Raw genomic sequence first — 7,196 nt, forward strand, 5'->3', positions numbered from 1 at the left:
GAGGAAGCCAACAGGGTAGTAGGTAAAATTAAAAAAAAAAGTTTATCAGAATAAACATATTAAGGGTGGGGAGGTCTTATACAGAAAGTGAAATGGATAGCCTTTGCTGCAGCTACTGCTGTCTGGTGGAAACCCATTCGCCACGTGGCTAATGATGTAGCTCATGCCACTACTCAGCAAAGTCGTGAAAATCAAAGCTTGCTGTTTGTTGTAATTACTGAAGGAATGTTACATATATGTATACAGGTGATGCCATTTCTCTTGAACTAAGTACAATTAAGAGCTGAGAGAATTAAGCCAGAATTTACTGAGTACTTCCACCACGGCTGCTCACCTTCTCACAAACACTTTTCCTCAAAGACAGGGTCTGGCTCTTTACCTCCATTAATGTAAGGATGGCACTCCAGCTAAATCCACCAGCTTTCTGGTTTATCAGTTTGAAAAAATGAAAATTGAAATAATTTGTTTATATCTGTGAAAAAGTGCATGACACATCCACAGGATCAGCTTTCCTGGAGGAGAAGGTATTTTAAATTCAGAGAGAAGGCACCCAATCAATTTTGGAAATTTATCTGTAGACACTTTCATACTTTTAATAAGATGGCTTTTACTATGAACAACTTCATCTTTACTCTGCTCCCTGAGTGTATGAGGAGCTTTTTGTTTGCAATTCTCATCGAAGTAATTGGGGCTGATGGCTTTCAGTGCTTCCCAGAATCAACCTCTAGACCTTGGACCATATCTTGAAGTCAAGTAAAACTCCTATAGAGGTCAGCAAGTTTTGACTGAGGTAGGCACATCACATGCCCACGTGGGGCAATTATCTGGTGTAGAAGGATCATGCTTGCTAAATCCTTAGAAAAATAAAGTGCTCTTTAGTACAGTATTGCATCTAATATCTATCTGGTACAGATATTACTTCCAAATTCAAAACCAGTTCCACACAAAACCAAGATGGGCTGTTTTGTTGAAATGCAAACCTGAAAGGCTGATAAATCCTGCTCTATAATTTTTTCTTTGTCATAAGATTCTTTTTTTTTTCTCATTTGTATCTTACATCTACTTGAGTCATTTATACAAATTCAATACAAAATACCTAACAGTAAGCTTTTTACTTAAAACCTTGCCAGGTGCCATATTTTGTTCTTTTCCTTTTATATGGATATTACCTATTCTTCTAACAATTTAACAAGGCATTTCATTAAATCACTGTAATGCAATTAATGTAGGTGGAAACAAATTTTCGATGAACATGGAAACATCGTGTTTAGAATATATAGTTTAAAAGTGTCCGTAATTTGATGATAATATTGTTTACCTTGCTTCAAACTGTGATTATATCTTTATCCAGTAGTTTTTATGGGTTTAAAAAAGTTGAGTCCCTTTTCTCCTTTTTAGCTTGTTTTCAGAATTTGAAAAACGGAGATACAAAGGGAGCTGTGGCAGCTGAATTCCCTTTCATGTGTGTCCAGTCCAGGTGAAGCCCAGCATAATGTACTGTAATATGTCTCTTCAGTTCTCTGATACAATGACCTGTGCATCCTCTAAATCCCCCACAGAATGCGCAGACACAGACTGATTGAGGTGAGTATGGACTTAAGTATACATTGTTCTTTGTGGCTCTGAGGAATTGGCACTTTTGCCAAATGCAAGATGATGTGGATTGTAATCTATTGAGATATGAGTTCAGACTGGGCCCTGTTATACATTGTAAGAATAACTAAAGATTTGTCTGAGTAAGTTTGGGGTTGGGTTTTTTTTTTTGCTTTTCTTCCTCAAAAACAAACAAAAAAACTTTTTCACAGTTTCTGACACTTTCCAGTGCCACTAACAACAGTAATCATGAAAGCACCTTTGTGGTAAGAGCCTCTTGCAGCAGACTGGGGTAACACGGCACCAGAAATCCCAGCCTCTTACTCAGGGGTTTTGGTGCAACCATGGAGAGAAACTGATAGAGGGTATGCACATGGGAACCATGGCATTTACTCTACCTGATGGTATATATTTTATTTTTTAATTTATTCTGTGAATGTAACTAAGATCTTATAGCTGTTGGGGGAACAGTGGGTTATATCTGGATGACTTCTGATTCTGATCTGATTAAAGAAAACAGAACTGGGGCTGGGGATGAAGAGGTGGTAAAGAGGAATATTGAGCACAGATGCTCCCCAATCATAGCTCATAACTATTTCAACAAGATCACCTTTCTAGTATAAGCAGATGAGAAGACTTTATTTTCTTTTGCCTTAATAGGAAAGGAGTAGGGCAGCAGTTTATCTTATAGGTCTTGGTGACAAAGGAGTATTTTAAATGCTTAGTCTTTTGTTCCATAATGAATGAGAAACAAGAGGTCTAACACTTTAACAGAGGAGGTAGTCACAGCAATTAAACAGCATTTTTAATAATCCCCCAACCTTTCTGTTGGAATCAGAAGCTTGATTCTGATCCTAAACTAATATAATTATGTTGTGAGTGCATACCTCTCTCCAGCTGCCTACCTGGTGCACAGAACTCCCCTTGCTCCTCTCCTCTTTGCACTCCTAAGGAGCTCACCACTCTCCTTACCGCTGGGGTCAGCCTCCTCTGTAAAATACACTAGTTAACAAACCTAGTAGATTTTTTCTACTAGCGCTGTATGTCAGTAACTCTGTTTCTGGCCACTCGGCTTCATTGGTCCCAATATGCCTGAGCTCCCCTGCCCGTGGCTGTGCTCCGCTGGGGCTCCTGGAAGACAGTCCCAAGGAAAAGCCTTCTGTTTTCCCCGGGTGCCATAGGGCTGGGGAGGCTGACATACGTGCTGCTTTTCTGCCTTCAAGACAATAGTCATAAATACATAACCACAGGCATATATATCAGATCTTAAAGGGCTAAATAAATAAAATTATCATAGCAATGCTGTGCGTCAACAAAATAAAGGATAGCGTTTGAAAGTGTGGCTCTTAGAAAAGTTTTTGGAGAGGAAAAGTTGTCTAGGATTGCAAAGACTCTAAGAGGTATTTTCACTTATGAATAACATACAATAAAATTAATTGGATTCTTTATACCTAAGCAAATTTTAAGTTTTACTAAATACAAGATATTCTATTTACAAATATAAAAACACAGCTTTGGACTTTAACATTTAGAATACTGTCTTTCTTTTAAAAAGTCAGAAGAAAGGGTATATTTACATGCATTCCCCAGTAATATATTTTATAGAAAACTATTTCTTAAAATATTTTCAAATACAACATTTTCAATTTTGAACTACTTTAATCAGGTTTGTCCTGTAATCTAAATTTTTAGGCAGCATTTTTTTTCTTCAGCACTTAAAATGGAAACCCAAGAACACTGACATCTTAAACAGTAACCCAGAAGAGATTGCTTGTTGATGTTTGAGTTAACAGGAATAAACCATCCAGAATGTTTTACTCTAATTGGCTGGTTTTGTGCTAACACATGTGCGTTAGTATGTTCTAAAATATCTTACCAAAATGCTTAAATACTTTTCAACAAATCTGTTTGAACTCTGCATTTCTGCTGCAGGCAGAATAATGTCTATTGGTTTTATGTTTGAGTCAGAACTTCCTGTGAGGGAGATTACAGATTCATCAAGGAAGAGTCCTTCATGCAAATACCATCTGCTCCAGGACTCAGCTTTACGGAGGGTGAGAGGACTCTTTGCTAACACACAAAAGACTGAGGTGGAGAAACCTACCCAAGAAGGCTGAGATAAAGAGACAGCTCTCATAGCTGGAACTATAATAGCCCATCTTCTGCAGTCGTGTTGGTACGCTGGTGTACCTGTGTCGGTGGGTAAAATTCACTGGTTTCTTTAACAGCTAGTACTGTTTTTCTCAGGGAAGGAGTGGATTTGTTTTTATGCACTTAGAACTTCTCTTTTCAAGAGTTCATGGGATGTGAAGTAATATAGGATTTTAAGCTGCACGTGTTTCATTCAGCGCTCAAAATTAAAACTACTCACCCCGTATAATTCTCTTTCAGCTCACAATCTTGGCCCTTGGGGGGGGATAAAATTAATGTAAACAGAGCTGAAGAAACCTGAGTGAGAGGGATTTGTTTTATACAGCCAATGGTGTCCTCAAGCTAGGTAGCTTGTATAACAGTGTTTTCCCTTATGTAGATATTTGAAAGCAGAATGAGTTTTCCTTCTGGCAGAATCCAGTTAGTGACCAGTGTATTTACAGTTTCAGCTTGCGAGAAGCAAGGCTTACATCTATTATATTTGTATCTCTCTTTACTCATGTGATTTTCCCCTGGAATCTAATGAAAACATCCTTTAAAGTTTATTGTAAAGATTGAACTTTAATACAGAGACACTGAATTTGGGTCTTCATGTAGCAGAGCTCAACACCTGGAGAGTAACATCACCAAATGTTCACAAAATTGGCAAATATAAGTGCAGTAAAAACTATCAGTATTCAATTGAGTAAGGTAGCACAGCATTGTCTAATGCAATAAGAAACCAGCTGGGAAAACACATGTCCAATTTTTTGGCGTTCAGATACAGAAATACAATGGGAAGGGCTGAGTTTCAAATGGTTTTCTCAGCTTAAGAAAAGGAATGAAAAACCAGGGCTGAGAAATCTCCTGCTGACTTTCAAATGTAGGTGCATGGGGAAAAATATCTGCTTGACCAATGACCCTACCTTTCTATATCCACTAAAAGTTGATCCTGAGATATCAACACATATTCCCAATTTTGTCGAGAACAATTTTTGGAGCCTACATTTTACTCTTAAGGAGACATTAAAAATGTATGTTTCTAACACTTCTGTAGCTCTCAGTCAGGATGTTGTCAATGCCGTCATTTCATGGTTTAGGCCAGTCTTGTATGAGTTGTCAATATTTCTGTTTCAAAATCTCCTTCATTAAAAATGGTTGCAGCTATGGCAGGGGTTAGGAAGACTGGATACCAAAACAATAATGTTAGGTGACAGGTAGTCAAATGTCAAAATAGTCCATAGACGCTATTGGCTTCCATGAAAAGAAGACTGATACTGGGTTGTAGCTGTATTTTCCAGCTACCAAAAACTACTGCTCCCCAATTAGTAAGGAAGTTGAAATCTGCTAGAAAAGAAAAAAACCCCAAACTGTAGAGTTAATGGATCCTTGTTTGTTAGGCTACTGCTATGTCTCCTCTTTCTGCTTGCTGTTAAAACACATGCTTTAAAAATACAAGCCAGCAAACACACACACCTGTGCCTTAAAAGCTGAGTGTATTTTGTGCTGTAAATAGGAAAACAAAAATAAAAATTCCCTCTGCTACCTATCGCACTGCCCCCAAACAAACAAATATTTTCTCCTCCCTCTTCAGCAGCCTGTATTGGCACTTGGGGCGGAAGCAAAGTTCATACCAAATCACTCATAGATCGCAAATACACAGATTTCCAACCTAAAAGCTACATGTTAGGTAACCCAACCCAGCTACCAGCCAAGCACTCCCTTTCCAAATCAAATGGCTCAATAAGATATTAGTGAAAGGCCTTACAACTACACTGAGGATAAAGAAGTGGCTGAGGAGTACAAGGTCAATATATAACTAGGAGGGGAAAATCAAAGGTAATTATAAAATGTCTAGGATATTGTCATCGTTCTTAAAATATTTATTTAAGAGAATTCTAGAACAGTTGTCCAGCTGAAGCATAAACATCCTTACTTTCCACCCTATGAAAAGAAGTGAGCAGAAGCAGCTCTGGAGCTTTTCCAAAGCCTAAAAGCCAACCTTAGCTATACCTTCTGCAGCACTTTCAGATGGATGTGTTGGCCAACACAAGTCAGATGAAACAGTTGTGGGTTCACTATGTCTCTTCAGACTCCGTAGCTCAGCTGTGCAAAGCGTTTACAAACTTTCCTGCAATCTGTCAAACACCTGGATATGTAGAAAACTGCAGTATCAAAAAAAATCCAAAAAGTTAAGCAAAAAAAATTATAGAAAATGTGAATATACAAATTAATGCACATGACTTATTTATTGCAAGGCACATGTTAACATGCTGATTTTTCCCTCCCAGCCATAGTGAACCTGAAGGCAGCAGAGCTTTTGTTTCCTATAGGCACAACTGTACGTTTGCATCCACTTTTTGTCGGCATTTATTTTAGACTTTAGGGCTCCTGTTCCCATTCCCATTTTGCTTGTAGGCAGCTTGACTACAAATGCTGACAGCTGTTGCAGCAGGCATTGGCAGGGCTTTTCTAGGAAGGCTGCCCAGAGCTGGCTGGCTGACATACACAAAGTCAGAGGGGATAGATGGGGACTTGTGGACAAGGAATGGTGTTTGAAGGTCTGGCCACACAGTGTGTAAAAGCCTCATTGGATGCAGGACAAGATGAGGGGTTTTTTTTGCAAAAGCAGAAGTTGGGGTGCCGCAAGACCAACACAGAAGGCATGTCAGTGAATCAATAAGTGGCAAAATGGACCTCAGGGCTGGTCTCAAGGCCACTTAGATGTGGCCCAGAAGACTAAAGAAAAGCAAATGTGGTCTCAATCTTCAATAAGATTTGACATATTGGATAAGTTACATGGTCCAGAAGCTGCGATTTGATGCAGAGCTAGCTGAAGCCATCAGCTGCTTCAGCTCATGTAATTTTTGGGAGGTTCTCTGCAGTTGGGGCAGTTTGAGTCTTTACAGAGGATTCTTTCAAGAGACTACTGTATTTGAAGTTCTTCACTGGTTTGAAGTGCTACAACAGACTGATGTATTTGCGGGCAGATTTATGGCAAAATGCAGATGTGTAAGATAAATGCTATCACCCATGGGACTCTGCACACCGAATACTGCCATAGTCACTAGTGTGGGCTGCATCTCTGCAAGCTTGTCTGCAGGAATGCACTATTTTTTTTGTTGTGTTTGGAAAACATCAACACGTATTTTTTCTCCCAAACAAGGAGGAATGTATTTAACAACAGACACTCATTTTGCCACAGAGGAAGGGAACAGGTCAATTATTACAGTCCCTATAGTTAGTAAACGGATTTTGTTGCACGTTTGGTTCGTAATATTGAAATCAGAGTAGTGGGCACGTGTGTGTGGGCTCCCACAAAGACAAGGATACTTTATATATATGTCTGACTGGATCCATTTTCCAAATTCAACAGTATATTGTCTTTGCTTCTTTCACAAAACTAATGATTTTACTTTCTCTTACTCTTGCACCAATACTACCACTTACTGAAAAACTCAGTATTTGGACAT

The 7,196-nt window shown here is 38.8% G+C and overlaps 1 long non-coding RNA gene across 1 annotated transcript in view; it reads left to right on the forward strand.

Annotated features, from left to right (window-relative positions):
* The window catches only part of LOC121233405, a 5,512-nt gene extending 1,712 nt beyond the window's left edge, over nt 1–3,800 (forward strand). Inside the window, exons 2-3 of the long non-coding RNA XR_005932727.1 lie at nt 1,399–1,584; nt 3,562–3,800. This is a non-coding gene — a long non-coding RNA (uncharacterized LOC121233405). The remainder of the gene's footprint in view (nt 1–1,398; nt 1,585–3,561) is intronic.
* Nucleotides 3,801–7,196: the final 3,396 nt, after the last annotated feature.

The sequence above is a fragment of the Aquila chrysaetos genome, chromosome 6, assembly GCF_900496995.4.
Source record: "Aquila chrysaetos chrysaetos chromosome 6, bAquChr1.4, whole genome shotgun sequence".
Taxonomy (NCBI): Eukaryota; Metazoa; Chordata; class Aves; order Accipitriformes; family Accipitridae; genus Aquila; species Aquila chrysaetos.